Genomic DNA, 16,724 nt, shown 5'->3' on the forward strand with positions numbered 1-16,724 from the left:
ATCCCTATGTTTTGTCCCGCTGCACAGATTTTTGCACACATTCTTTTATCAGCCTGAAATTCTCTTCCTTCTTATCACTTTCCTTGAGATGCTTCCCTTCACCTCCCTGACTCAGTCAAACTTTCTTATGATCTCTCCTAACCCTGGGAACCTCTCTTCTGAAGTACCTGTTGCAGTATCACTTTTATACTAATTTATGTCTCTCTTCCCTACTGGAAGAAAACTCCGAGGCACCATCACAAAGGCCTGTCCTCCCTGTTGTATTCATGTAGTGGGCACTCAGTGAATATTTGTTGAATGCAGAATTAATGGATTAAAAAATGGAATGCTATGGTATTGGCACAAGAACAGACACACAGATCAATGGAACTGAATAGAGAGCCCAGAAATAAACCCACACACTAATGGTCAATTAATCAACAACAAAGGAGGCAAGAATATACAATGGAGGAAAGACAGTCTCTTCAGTAAGTGGTGCTGGGAAAACTGGACAACTACACGGAAAAAAATGAGATTAAAACATTTCCTCACACCATATACAAAAACAAATTCAAAACAGATTAAATGTAAGACCTGAAATTGTAAAACTCCTAGAAGAGATCATAGGCAGAACACTCTTTGACATAAATCGTAGCAATATTTTTTTTGGATCTGTCTCCTAAGGCAGAAGAAATAAAGGCAAAAATAAACAAATGGGACCTAATTAAGTTTAACATCTTTTGCCCAGCAAAGGAAACCATCAACAAAACAAAAAGACAACCTAATAAATTGGAGAAAATATTTGCAAGTGATACGACTGGCAAGGGGTTAATATGCAAAATATATAAACAGCTTATACAACTCAAAATCAAAAAACCAAACAAATCAATCAAAAAAGTGGACAGAAGACCTGAATAGAAATCTTTCCAAAGGAGATATATATATATATGGCTAACAGGCACATGAAAATATGCTCAACATTGCTAATCATCAGGGAAATGCAAATCAAAACCACAGTAAGATATCATCTCACACGTGTCAGAATGGCTATTATCAAAAAGAACGCAAATAACAAATGTTGGCAAGGATGTGGAGAAAAGAGAACCTTTGTATACTGTTGGTAGGAGTGTAAATTGATGCAGCCACTATGGAACAGTGTGGAGGTTCCTCAAAAAACTAGAAATAGAACCACCACATGATCCAGCAATCCCACTCCTGGGTATATATCTGAAAAAACTGAAAACACTAATTCAAAAAGATACACCACAATGTTCATAGCACTATTATTTACAATAGCCAAGATATGGAAGAACACGAGTGTCCATCAACAGGTGAATGAATAAAGAAGATATGATATGTATATATATATATATATATATATATATATACACACAATGGAATATTACTCGACCCTGACAAGAATGAAATTTGCAACAATATGGTTGGACCTAGAGAGTATTACACTTGGTGAAATAATTCAAAGAAAGACAAATACTGTATGTTATCACTTATATGTGGAATCTAAAAAATACAACGAACTAGTGAATATAACAACAAAAAAAAGAGACTCACAGATATAGAGAACAAACTAGTGGATAACAGTGGAGAGAGGGAATAGGGGAGGGGCAAGAAAGGGGTATGGGATTAACAGAAACAAATTACTATATGTAAAATAGATAAGCAACAAAGATATATTGTACAGCACAGGGAAATATAGCCATTATTTTGTAATAACTTTAAATGCAGTATAACGTATAAAAATGTTGAATCACTATGCTGTACACCTGAAATTTATGTAATATTGTAAATCAACTATACTTCAATAAAAAAACAGAGTGCTAGATTTCGCTAATATATTTGAAGTAAGTCCCAAGTGCACTAAACAACCTGAGCTGACATTTCTTTTCAAGAAAAGTACCAAGAATAAGATATCAGTCTCTTCCCACAAACGGTGCTATCTGAGGCATCGTCAACAGCTGATGAAGTAAAATAAATATCCCTCTTGTGTGCCAGCCTAGAGCTTGGGATCCCTACCAATACTCTTTGAGTCAGGCAGATTTCTCAGCCCTTCTCAGGGATGCATCCTATTGCCCCCAGCCTGCAGACCCCTGGGGGTATATACACTACACTTTCCAAATATATAAACACCAGAATTGTGTTAACAGGTGAGCGAGCATAGGAAATTCTTTATGAAATCATGCTCTGCTGTCTTTTATTTATTCAAGAAATTGATTCTGTGCACACTGTGTGCCTTGTGATGAAGCTGATGCCCAGGAATTGTGAACTTCTGCAGAAAATAATTAATTTTTATTGACAGTTTCAGTGAAGGCAAGGGAAAATGTCCTTGCCCCAGCAGTTCATCCAAACAGCATCACCTGCTGGGATGGTGAGACCTTGCTACTGTCGGGGGACACGAGATTCTTCATCCAAAGCTGCCAAGAGACATGGTAAAGCAAAGCCCATTCAAGAGGTCTTATCCCCAGCTGTTCCAACCGATGACCTGCCGTAGTGACAACTCACCAAGGCTTGGGGCAGACTTCTGTTCGACAATCCCGTGATGTTCTCATGGCTCAGGGGCCATGAGAGTTACCAAAAGCAATCAGGTCGGACTTCCTGCTCCCCAAATCCTTATCTTCGACGAAGGAGATCTGAAGCACAGAGAGACGAAGACATTTATTGCACCATGAGCTGGAGAACAGGAGGAATTCTTCACAGAGGAAATTACACTTGAGCCAAACCTTGAAAGAATAGTCAAATTTACCAGGGAAAGTCAGGGATGAAGAACATCTCAGGCAGAGGAAAGAGCTTGACTCAGAGCGGGAAGATGTGAGACTACGAGGCAAATCCAGAGAGCCAAGGCTAATTTATCATAGCTGGAGTTCAATGAGAGGAAAGGGCAAAGAAAGGAGGTAGAACAATGCTGCTAATTATCCATTCGTGGATTCATGGATGGGAAAAATAGCTGTGGTCTTTCCTACCTTGAATCCACATGTGGTCTTTTCAAATCAAGTAACATTTTACATAATCTAACCTGTCCTCCTGCAACATTTATTGCTGCTTGTAGGGTTACCTCTGCCATTTTGCCACGCAATGTTTGAGCATTAAGTGGCAATGGAAATGGGCAATCTTGAGCTAATCCATTACTATATCCGTTTTCTATTGCTGGATGACAAATTACCCAAAACTTAGCTGTTTAAACAACAAAAATATATTGTCTCACCATTTCTCTAGGTCGGAAGTCCAGAATGGCATGGCTGGATTCTCTGCTCAGGGTCTCGCTAGGATGAAATCACGGTGTCAGCCGGTGCTGCTGTTCTCATCTGGGCCTCAGGGTTCTCTCCCAAGTTCATGATTATTGGCAGGTCTCACCTCCTTGAATCATAGGACTGACATCCCCATTTCTTTGCTGGCTCTCAGACGGGAACACTCACAGTCTCTAGAGGAAACACACACACACACACGGCCCTTGCCTGGCCCTCTCTATCTTCAAGCCAGCAACAGTGCTTCAAATCCTTCCCATGCTGTGAATCTCTGACTTCTTCTTTTCCACCAACTGAAAACACTCGCAACTTTTAGAGGGCTCGTGTGATGAGGTTAGGCCCATCCAGATAATCTCCCCATTTTAAGATCTGTGGTGCGTATAACACAACCTAAATATGGAAGTAAAACCCATCCTATTCATAGAGATTATGCAGTGTGTGTACAGCAGGCTGGGAAATGTTGGGACTCTTAGCATTCTGCCTATCACAATGAGCCGCTACAAGGGCTGTGACTCAGCTTAGTATAGACAGAGAAGTCAGTGATCATTTAAAAGCTCCTCTAAAGTACCACCTGCTCCCTAAACTCTACCCCATGGACCGACCATTCCTAACGCAAGTTCTTTCACCGGTGTTAATCTTCTAGGTTAACCAAAAAACAAGGGGACACTGTCTCTAGAGCCCACGCAGACCAAGAGGAAAAGGAACACAATGGCCAGGGCATCCTTCTCCTCAGGGTCTCTCATATGTGCACAGTCACAGGCATTGATCTAATAGAATCAATCACTGGTAGCCAACTAGGATACTCTAGTAGATGCTGTTTTTCTTGACAGCCAAGTATCAATTACCCTTTCTCTGGCAAGAACATCATTATTTTCCTTTAGGGAACCACCCGTCCCCCGCTCTAAGTCCATGGGATTTGGGTAGAAATAATTCCCTGCCTAATAACCAGTGGGGTATTGGACCCAGACCTGCCTATGAGGGTACAACCACCCTCTGGCCACAGTGATTTCCTCAGGGATGTGCCTATAACCCAGGCTGAGCTAACCAGTGCCAATGAGTCCTGAACTTTCACTAAATCTCTCTAGACAATGAAGCTGTCTTTCATTGGTGATAGAATGCCTCAAGCAGGGTTTCTTAACCTTAACACTATTGACATTTGGGGCCAGATAATTCTTTGTTGGGTGAAAGGGCTGAGCATTGTAGGATGTTTCACAGTGTCCCTGGCTTTTACCTACTAGGTGCCAGCAGCACTGTCCACCCCTGTCCCCAGTTGTGACAATCAAAAATGTCAACACACATTGTCAAATATCCCTGGGAGGGAAAATTCACCAACTAAGAACTTCTGTCCATCGTGTCACCAAGAGGAGAGAGGCTGCTTGAGAATTAAACCAATATAGAGAACAGAGAGGGGCAAATCCTGATGACAAGAGTTGAGCACTTTTGAACATTTTCTCACTAGATATACCCTAGACTTTTTAGTGATAAGCAACAATGAATTCCTTTCTTTGCTTACGCCTATTTGACTTAGGTTTTTGTTTTTGTTTTCTAAATCAAGCACTTTGGATAACATAAAGCCTGAGGAAAAAAATGCTGAGAAATCAATTTCAGTCAATTCTGGTAACGTAAGCCTAGGTCAAACAGGAAAGTGAGCTTCTTAAAAGTAAGGGGAATAGAATCTAATAATGATAAACTTCACCAAATTCATAACGCTGTCTTTTTCTTGCCTAGGATGCTTCACATCAAACTTGTCTTCGTAGGCAAGTAAGTATTAATTGACTGACTGGTAACTGTCATATAGCCTCTGAAAGGAGAAGTTCCCCCAAAGACGTGCTAAAGAGCATATTCAGTAGGACTTTTTCAGATGCAAGTTACAGAAGCAAACCTCCAATTAGCTGAAAGAAATGTACTTAACCATAAAATAAAATAAAATAAAGTAAAATAAAATAAAACAAGATATTGAATACCAGAGGTCAGGGAAGGCTAGAGACGAGCTGGTCCCAGGACAACTGAAACCATTCTCCTCACTTGCCCCCAATCTCTGCTGCTCCCTGCACATCACTTTCTTTTGCCCTTGATATGAAATAGCTTCTTAAAATGACACAAAACATAGCTGCCCATGGTTTCCCAGCATTTATCTTCCAGCCACAGAGGCAGGACCTCTCTGCATCTCTATCTCAAGTTTAGACACTTAGCCCAGAGAACAGACTTGGAGGTGACATCTTTTCCCCGATTAATCCATCAACTGTGGCTCGTGGATGGGCTACCACGAAGGGCCCTGTGTTACCCCTAAGCGGTGGTGTGAGGTCATATAAGGACATGGGAAACCCCTGTAGTAAACCATATGGACTGCGGGGGCAGGGTGGTGTCCTGGGAAGGAGCGTCCAGCAGTCATCTGGGAGCTAGGGCACTCAAAGGAAGCTTATTTGAAACTTTTTCCTTGAAGTCCAAGCAATTAACATTAGGTCTGGCTATACTTATATTGTTCCTTCAAGGTTACTTTAGTTCAGTTCAATAGCAACTTGGAAAGAGCATAACGATCCTGAGATGCACAGCCCAGTGAAACTAAATTGAAAAAAAAAAGAAAAAAGGCTTCGTCGAGCACACAGCAGAACCTCATTAATGGTGGCCTTGTTAAACACAGCTTATAGATATAACTGATGGGACCCAGCCCAGACGTTGAAAACGGTATCTGTAAGCAGGTCCAGGTATCAGAGCCTCGGGGCTCTCTGGACAGCTCCATTGTTTGTAGACCTTTAGCTGGAGCTGGAGCTTGGTGCCCTGTTGACGCCAGAATCTGTCTGCCAGGTTCCCGAAGGACTTGCTGGATTTCTGGATGCAGTACAAGTCCCCTGTGTGTTAGTTCAGTTGAGAAACTTTTCCATGTTCTTTTTTTTTTTTTTTTTTTCTTTTTGTAAACCCAATTACACAATGGCTGGGGCTAGAGTGTAAGAGGAGAGAGAGGCAGAAGGAAGCTGCTGGCCTAACCGAACTCTCTAGTTTTCCACAGAAAACAATAAATCATCCTGGTAAACCCACAAGCTGATTCACATCTTCTGGACCTAACAAAGATTACCGGAGGGAAATTTTTTTATTTTGATGACTTCTGAGCCGTGGTTCCGAAAACTCAGCAGTAATTTGAAGGAAGAAAGAAAGAAAAAAACCATCAGCTCTTCCACCTATTCTTACTACATGCGTGGAGGTCAACACCAGTGGTTAGAAAACTTGTAAATGACAGAGCAACAGTCACTAAATCTTTTTCCAGCAACAACATAGGAGCTTGATGAGGATTTTAGGCTAAACCAGAGCCAAAAGAAATCTTAACAATCCAGGCCGACCCTCGGAGCCAAAGGCAGAAAGATATGTTATTCTTCCCTCCCTACTTGTGCAGATAAATTGTATATAGATAAGGGGGGGCCAGACAATATTTCTGCACCTCAGCTCCCAGATCTGTTTTTACTTCTCTGCAAAATGTTTCTGAGGTAAATTAAAGTTAGAGGAAAGGCGCAGATCTAATCTGTCGGCTTGGTTTTGAAAATCTTAGGCCTATTCGTCTAAACAGTGCTTTTCAAACATTTCTTTTTTCCTCCAGCGGTTCCACACGTAACCTCATTCAGAATTCCGAAATCTAAAACAGAAAACTGGGAGCTGTTGGCAGACATGAGGCGGGAGGCCCGGAGTTGCTCATGCTTGGCTTCCCCTCTCCCTCAGGATTCCACAGAAAACCACTCACCTAAGGCACTCTTAAATTGAGTATCTGGACAAAAGTCACACCGTGGTCGCTCCTAGACACTTGAAAGAAAGATCTGGGCCAGATTCTCCAGATGGTGCTGCAGGTGGAGCCTGCCCTGGTGTCTTTGGTATCAAGTTGGTCATGCCACCTTCATGAAGGTGGGAAGACACAAATGGGAGACATGGAAACGGGGAGTGGACCACCTACAAAAGCAGGCTGGCCAATTTCCCTTGTCATGAAATTAGGCTAAATTTGCAACGAAGCAGTTATTGGCAGTCCTTTCCACCCCTAGAAAAGTACAAAAAGACACTGAGCTACCACACCGATCACCACCCCTGCACTCACTCCCTGGGAAAATCCAATCTTTGTCCCAAAGACTGAAGACCAAGGGTGTAGGGATGGAGAGCAGCCCCCGTCATGGTGGCCGTGGCAAGTTGAGACCCAGGTTACTCAGCTCTCAAACTAGGACCTCCCTGAGGTCCCAGCTGTCAGGCAGCAGTGAATTCAGATCGGGATGATGGGACTACAAACTAAGGGGATTTGTAGGATTTGTGGATCAACTTGCTGCCTGATGGCTCCTACCTCTGAGCTCTAAGAACTTAAATCTGATCAATATAAAATCTCATAAGAATTTCCTCCTTTTTTTCTCAGAACATAGATTCAGTGAGCTAAGTTTTAAATTCCAATCCAACTGCGTTTTAAATTCAATTCAAAATTTAAATTTAAATTCAAATTAATATATCATTTGCAAACCACATTTATTTTCCCCCCCGATGACATCCTTGGGAGGTAGACAGCTGATAGCTGCTACGTATTTGCTCATATATAACATACCTAAGGCAGAATTCTTTGTTCTTCTACCCATGCACTCTCCCTCCCTGCCTCATCCCAACATTCCCCTAGTTATTTATGTTAAATCTTAAAAATCATCCTTAATTCCTCTCTGTCCTTTATATCTACATTTAGTGAATTAGCAAATCTTGTCAATACTACCTCGAATATACGTTCTTAATCTGACCACTTCTTGGCGTCACAAAACTCTAGCCTGAGCCATCATCATCTTTGGTATCATCTTATTGGTTTCCTTGCTGCCTACCCTCCATTCTCCAGTTAGCAGTCAGAGTGATATGCTCAAAGCTAAACCAGATGATATCACTACCCTCCATAAAATCCCCAAGTGGCCCATTATACCAAGAAAAGTTCCAAACCATTCACCATGCTCTGAAGTTCCTAGTAATCTAATCATTGCCTACAACTTTTACCTTCCACCCCCAAACCCCACATGAGTGGGGCCTTCTTTAGGTTCCTCGAACCCACACTCATTCCCATTCTGGGCCTTGGCGGTGCTATTTCTTCTAGCTGGAAAATTCTTCACTCAGGTCTTTGCAGGGCTGTTTCCCTTTTATCATTTACATCTCAGGTCAAGTATCACTTCCTCAGTCATTTTTGACTATGTGAGCTAACATGGCCTTCCCCATTACCACTCACACATGCTCTGTGTCATTGATGTATCTTATTGCCTTTACGATATTAATCACTACTTAAAATTATTCACGTATTTTATTAATGTATTTTTTGCATTTTTTCCCATACTAGAATAAAATTTGTGAAGTCAGGGATTTTTGTCTTATTATTCTACTTTCAGTGTCTAGGACTGTGTCTACCACATAGTAGATAATCAATAAGTGTTGGCCAAATGAATGAATTTTTTTTCTCCCCTAACTGTGAATCAGGTGCTGTGCTAAGCCCTCTGCATATATCCTTATAGCAATAGTTAATCAGGGTGGCAGTAGACCACAATGGTAGAGTGTGGACTCTAGCACTAGAGTTCTGAGATTGAACCTTAACTCATCACTTACTAGCTGTGAAACCTTGGGTAGTTGGATCTCTTTTTTTTATCTGAAAATAGTAAAAATAAAAATAACACCTACCCCACAGATACTCACGACAAACTTAGAACAATATGTTACCCATAATAAGCATTTAGTAAATACTAGTTATTCTTACCACATTGTTTCACTTTATCCTCACGACAACCCAATAATACTTATCTACATACTACATCTTAGGAAAAGTCCTCAGCCAGATAAAATAATTTCAACCCTAGTCCGTGGAGCTAGTATAGGGTAACACAGAGATTAAACCTCTGATAAGACAATACTCTCAATGCTCTACCATGCTGCTTCATACTGTGGGCTATTTCCAGGATTCTCCAGATTTCTAGGTAATTCATTATACAATCATGTATAAAGCAACAACAATGTGCTTTATACACGATTGTATAATCATGGACAGTATGGTAGCCTTGTAGATACAAATATGGATATTTCAACATTCCTGCCTTTACTATTACACTCTAGAGGGGATAACCAACTCTTGTCGTGGCTAACTCTCTAACAAGGATGGAAAATGCCTCTTATAGTTCCCCACAGTGAGAAGGTAGGAGTGAGTGCTTACTGTCTTTGGGCAAGAGAACAGTTTCCTCCTCTTTTTCTGATACATGCACATGTTTCTTACATGCCACCATCATCTCTTAGATTTCCCTGAGTCCCTTCATTCAAACAAGTCTTTGGTTGAAGCCCTACCCTTAGCCTCCTCCACACTGTTCCCCTACACAGGGATAGGCATTCACACTTGCTCCAGCTGGCCACCCAGGCTGCTCATATGGAATAATAACTCTCACTGGAGTAGGATGGTGGTTCTAGAATTGACCAGAGGCTGCATTGGGATGAATAGATGGAAGCCTGAGGAGAAGTGACAATGCTAAGAGGGACTCTGGGAACTTGAGGAGAGAAAAACTGAACCATATGTTTCCAATAGAGAACTTCTTTCTCTGTCATCTTTTCCTTGGAAAAGTTTAATGAAGCCACATAACTACTATGGATTGAAGTCTATCCGCAAAAAGAAATTTGGAGCTATTACACATCCATGGCACAAGGTGACAAAAACCATAATTCTCTACAAAGATTCTTGTATGAAAATAAAATGGATGGATGAAAGGGTGAATGGATATATGAATAGACAGATGGATAGATGGATAGATAGATTGATAGGTAATAGATTTATGTCTTCCTCATTTTAAAAATATTTTGTCACCTTTTTAATCTTATATATTACCATAATATGATACGCTTATATATCTCAACTGTCTCCATATTGCGACAAATGTTGAAAATAGGCAATTAATCTTTGAATTCAATCGTTCCTTTGTTTCTAATCTTAGTGATACTTTTACAATAATCTCTTCTTTCAGGTATATTTCAACATAATTTAGTAGAAGAAACTTGAATATTAAAAGAGAAGTAGCTTTATTTTGGCATAATAGGAAGTCAAACAGCATTTTAAAACTTTCCTGCTAATCATATGAAATAACATATAAAGTGCCTGGCAGAGGGGTATGCACATGGCGGGTGTCCAGTAAGTTCAGCATCATTCCTTTCAACCCTTACATATAAACCATCACTGTGTTGTAGATGTCAATGAGAATTAAACAGTAATTAGCAACTAAATGCAAAAACTTCCTTACCATTCCTCATGATGATTTAAACATCCAGATGTGCTTTTTCCCCATTGTTATAGATTCTCTGAAGTCAGATTTTCCGGGGACCAAATTACCGTTCCACCATTTTCCAGCTGTGAGACCTGCCCCGCTTCCTGTCGAGTCACTTAACATCTCCAGGGCTCAGTTTCTTTATCTGCAAAGTGGGGACAATAAGAGAGTGTTTATGATAATTAAAGAAGACAGTAAGACATATAAGGGCTTAGAGCAGTGTCCTGCATGTGGTAGATACTCTCTGAATACAGTGGTCTGGTCTTTTGGGTTGTAAGCTGGAGGAAAATTGTCTTCTTCATCAGAAAAACACCTAGACATTTGAAATGTACCAACCACAGAGCATAGAAACCACACATAGGTACCACTCATAGGTACCACTGCAACAGAAATAAGGCAATGATTTGAGCTTCGAATAATTCTTTTACAGACTTCATGGGATTAATTAGCTTTATGTCTCTAAAATCAGCAATTAGCATTTTAGGAGTATGTGAAAATATGCCTAATGCAGGTATAAAACAGCATTTCCCACCTTCTTTACAATGGTTTGTGGTTGTGGAATTGAATTTCAGCCAAATAATATCAATCAAAAAGTAATTTAGGAGCAGCCCAAAATATGTAACATGGAAATATTACATGCAACTCGAAAGTAAATTATGTTTTTCACAAGAGTGAGGGAGAACTACAGAGTCTGGATTTTTGAAATGAGAAAGAGCTGCTTGAGGCTATTTGAATGGTACCAAGTAAAACAGAGTACAGTTCAGCTGTTCTTGGAATTACCACAAAAATATACTCGATGATTTTATGACAGCAATAAAGCAAAGATAAAGCGAAGAAAATACAAGCAAGAAAGTGATCTGTAAGAAAAAGAAATAAAATGCATCCCTTGTACACTTGCAACATACACATCTTGAGGTTCACATTTGCAATTCTAATAAGCATGAGACCTCATTGGTTTTCTAAGCATGAATATGCCCCAGCACAGGGTGATGTCTCTTGAAGAGCGTAGAAGAGGCATTCTGTGTACTTGCTGTCCTGTGGTTAGCATGTCCCATGGAATAATTTCAGCATGGAGTCTCAACTTTTAGATCACAGTTTGAGACACATAAAGAGTATGCAACTCAGAGCTCATCGTTATGAAGGGTAAATAAGACGAGGAACCATTTTATTTTTGTTTGAATACCTAGTTTTTCATATTAGCAAAGCTCTAACAGCACGAGCAAAAAAGAGACCAGGAGAGAATTTGTTCAAAATAGCACAGAGAAGGAGGGAAAAAAAAAATCCTGGAAACAACAACAACAAAAGGCCCCTTTCTTTTGGCATTGTTACCTCGGATCCCCATTTCTGTATATTTTAACTTTTATTCTGTTTATCAGTTTCTATCTAAAAAATAATGTCTGAGCCAAATTTTCATCCTATGTAACTCTATGAGGATTCTCTTTGGCTTTCTTGGAGTCTAATTCTCCCATGGCGTTGCACGAGATGTAAATCTGACCCTAAGGGAATATTATTTCAGTGAGAGGAGAAACTGCCTTTCATGGCAGCATGGTATCATTTAAGTGTTTTTTTAAATGTAATCTTTAAGGGAGATATAAAATTTATAAGTGGTAATGATATCATTTTAATCATTTCAAGCTAATAGGCCGACACAAAATGAGGGTGTTTTCTTCTTAAGTGTGTTTAATCAAATGCAGAGTTTGGGAGTCTCCAATTTAGAGATACTTCTTCAAATAAGCACTCTTCCTGCTGAGTCACTGTGGTTTTCCTGGAATGGGTTTCTGAAGGTTGGAATTTACATGGTGTAGCATTTTTTCTGTCTTAAAGAGCCTTTTCGACCCCCTACTCCAACCCATTCTCTGGTTCACTTGCTCTCCTAAGTCACGAGCCTGAGGACATCCCTCCATGAACAACCTGCAGGATTATGAGGCTTCATCTCTTCCTGGTTGACCACACAGAACTCTTCCTGAAGACAGCAATGAGATCTAAGGGAGTCCAGGCTACGGAGATCCAATCCATTCTCAGTAACCAAGATATTCATCTCAATGCCCATGTACAATTTGTACTATTGATTTTTTTCCCTTACAACTATAAAGGTTTAGTGTCAACCAGTTCTACTACTCTAATACTGGTATGCCTTTTCAGTGCCTTGCCAATTAGTAAAGTTTAGGCTATGTTTTTAAAGAACTGATCAGTTTTTGTCAGCAATGCTTGCTCTCAGCAAAAATATACTATTGCTTTAAAAGGACCAGAGGACAACTTTTTGGAAAGTATGGATCTTCTGGTTAAATAAAAATTGAAGGAGAGAAAAAGGAGGAAAAGAAGGACCAACTGTGCTATGGATACTGTCCATGCACAGGATTTAGGCTCTTTTCCCTTTAATATACACGTACCTTTCCTCTCTTCTATTCTAGAGCAGTGCTGTCCAATAGAACTTCCTATGGTGATAGAAATATTTTATGTCTATGCTGTCCAATAAAACAACCACTGGCCGTATTTGGCTACTGAGCATTTGAAATGCTGCAAAATGCGTTTGAGGAAGTGAATTTTAAACTCTATTTGATTAATTAAAATTTAACTTTAAGTAGCCCTGTCTCACACTGTTGTGGTTAGTGCTGGTCTTGAATCTTGAGTCGTGTAATTTTGAGTTCATTTTTATTGTTCCTGTCAGAGTAATAGATATTTATATTTCCTCATGTCATTTTCAAATCTTACTGCAAAGGAGGCAGCACAAAAATTCTTTACCTTATTTTTATATGTCCCATGGGGAAAATGTTCTTTATCGGCCTCTCTAAAAACTTACCCTATTGCTGAAAGTTCGTTCACCTTTTATTTATTTAGACAACAGTTTATTAAATGAAGATAGGAAAAAGCCTAGCTTGATCTATGGTCTGGGAAACCCAGCTCCTAAGTGTAGTTTTGGTCTCTTTAACATAAAATTACTATAAGGTCAAATTTGATTGTATTGGCTTGCTAACCACTTTTTGATTTTTAATTGTTCATTATTGCTCTAACAGAGCCTTCAGGGTCCATGCTATAGGACCAGGTCATAATAAATTGCTTCCAGCATTTCTAGATTTTTAGTAACTAACCTCTCTCGGAAGGAACCCCTAACATATTAGTGTTGTACCAAATTCTACCCAATCTTGGTTACAATAAAACACCCATGCATTTTGTAATTTTTTTCTGAATGCTTTGTAATTTATTATATAGAATACAACTTTATTTAGGAAAATTATAATAAAGGTGTTTATAATCTAATTGATGAAATTCTAAATAAATGAATTTGAAGAAAATTAGGTATGTGTATTAGTGAAATACCTGATTTTCGTCTTTCAAATGTTTCAATTTGTGAAAATTGTATAGAACTCATGTAAAAATCTATAAGTTGATATTTTAAGTGTTAATATTCCCTACAAATATCACTTGATGGGTTACTAGTGTGTTGTTTAAAATATTGAGCACCACTTAAGATTTATATTAACCATTGTAATAACATACTTTCTAATAGATAGCTATAATAAAATTTTTAAGTAAATTTAAAAATAAATGTGGAAGGATTCCTTAAGACTACACCCATAACTGTGGTAATATTAAAATTTATGTGTAGGTAAAAACAAATCCTGAAAAGTAGTAATCCTTAAAACTATCTTTAGTTACACTTGAAAAATATCTCAGTATTAAAAACATATAATTATTCTATTCTAGCCCTGTTAAAAATGCAATCTTGATAAAGTAATCAGTAAAATAATAAAGAAGAAAGTAATTAATATTTATTTGCTAAAATAAAATTATGTATTTAAAAGAAGTGGGCAAATATTTTCTTAAGCTTCCTTCAACCATAGCTGAAATACAGTAAGAATTGTAACTGGGGAAACATAGGTGATATTAAGCATGACAATGTGAACAAATCATAAATCACAAAAGATGGGAAAAAATGATACCCATGTATATAAATCCTTTTGATACATTACTAGGATTTAGATGTTAGAGAGCTAGCCTTGACATTAACCATTATCTCAATGCTTAGATGTTTCTGAAGAGATAAAACATAAGACCAGGAGTGGCTTTCAGACATTGGACACAAAGCCACGGAGGTCTTTGACTAGAGCTGGTTTACAGGCTTTTCTTTGTGAATCACCCTCTCTCCCTACTGAGCTGAGAAAGAACAACTGGTGAGTAGGAGGAAATAGAGAAATTCCCTAACTCTCTACCAAGACATTAAAACCACCTAGATTTCTAATGGGGCTTGTATATAGAAAAAACTATTAGCAATATGATGCATTCATATACTCATGAAATCATAGAAATGAGATACAAATTTAAAAGAACACAGTTCAAGTAAGACATATTTAGGCAAATAACTTAGATGTACATTAAGGAAGTAATGATTCTCAGGAAATTTAGATGAGAAATTTTGTTTAAATGCTACTTTTTTTTGCTGTCATTTAATTTAAAAACTGTTAAGGCGGGGAGAAATATGAAAGTCAGTTTGGAAATAAAGCCAGTCTCAAGAGAAGAAACATGATATGTAAACTGAGTATAATGGAGGAGAAAAGTTCAGGAAGTCATAAGCAAATTCAGGGATGTTGAGAAACCAGTTCAATTTCCCCGAGTTTTTATTTATTAAGTATGCTGATTCCAAAAGTAGAAGCTAAGTGATGAACTTCTAAGCACCCATATGCAACATTATTTTGACTGACTTAGAGTCTTATTAAAACGACTTTAGAGTTTATCAGTGATGATGTAAGCAAAATAGCCTCTTGGAGAGTAAGTTTTAGCAGTGGTTTCTAACAAAATTCAGAAAAGAGCTACAAAGCCATTAACACTTAGAGCCACTCTGGTAGGGCTATTGTGTTTGTAACCAAAAGGCATCATGGAGTAAACTTGCAATGGCTTTTTGGTAAAAAGTGCTAAAGTTCTCATCTATGGTTGTTGAATTAGAGAATCTTAGGGTTAGAAATCATCTTAGATGTTGCAAATTCATCCCAACCCTTTCTGCAATACCCCTGCTGAGGGCTCATCCAGACTCTTCATAAACACTAACAGCATTAGAGAATTTAGCAGATGGTTTTTATTTTCAGAGAGTTTTATTTGTTAAAATGTTCTTCTTTGTAGAGTTCCTAAGTGCATCTATCTTTAACTACCCTTCTCTAGTACTAGTTCTATTTTCCAAAGACACTCAAATTAAGTTGACATCTCCTGCCCAGAAAACCCTGGCCACTTGTTAAGTTCTTTCTTCTCCTTAGTTGCTTTCATCATTGCTCACTTACCATGTCTTCTGGTCTTTGCCATCTTTTCTGGGTCTCTCCAGTTGGCCCACGTCCCTGTTAGACTAGGGCCCCTTGAAACCAGCACAATATCCCAGGTCTTGTCTCACCTAAGCAGAGTAAATAAAGCAGGACCTTGCCTTCCTGGAGCAAAGCACTGTGCTTCCTTAGAAGATCGGGTCAAGTGCTTTGGCAGCTACATCACACTGCCAACTCATATTGACCATGTGATTCACAGTGTGATGTTAGCGACAGGCATTTCGTAGGTAAGGAAGTTCCTTCTATGCCCAGTTTGCAAAGAATATTTACCATAAGTGATTGTGAATTTTGTTTCTGCATCTATTGAAATAACCATATATTTTTTCCTTTATTCTATGAAAGGAATGAGACAAACCTCACTGAGGCATTTTATAAATACATAAGTGGAACCAACATGGCATTCCTGCAATCAATCCAATTTGGTCATACTACATTGTCTAATATATGTATTGCTGCATTCTACTTGCACATATTTGCTTTAGAATATTTGAATCTATTTTCTTGAGTAATATTAGCCTTAATTATCCCTTTCTTATAGAAGCTTTGCCAGTTTGAGTAGTAAGGTTAGGCAGGCCTCATAAAAATGAGGTAGGAGGTGTTCCCTCTTTTTCAATTCCCTGGAAAAGTTGGTGTGCTAACTCTCCCATAAATGTTTGGTAGAGTTTGCCAATGATCCATCTAGTTCCAAAGGGTTGTTTTGTTTTGTTTGTTTGGGTTATTGTTGAAGTTTTAAAATTACAGCATTAACGTCTTCAATAGCCATGGGTCTTTTGGATTTTTTTTCATGATAGCTATTTCATTAATGTCTGGCCTTATTTTATTATTTCCTTCTTCTTTTTGGATTGAGCTGCAGTTCTTTTCTAACTACCTGAGATAAATGCTTAACTCATTTCTTGTCA

The sequence above is a fragment of the Monodon monoceros genome, unplaced genomic scaffold, assembly GCF_005190385.1.
Source record: "Monodon monoceros isolate NGI ecotype Baffin Bay Population unplaced genomic scaffold, NGI_Narwhal_1 Super_Scaffold_14, whole genome shotgun sequence".
NCBI classification, from domain to species: Eukaryota; Metazoa; Chordata; class Mammalia; order Artiodactyla; family Monodontidae; genus Monodon; species Monodon monoceros.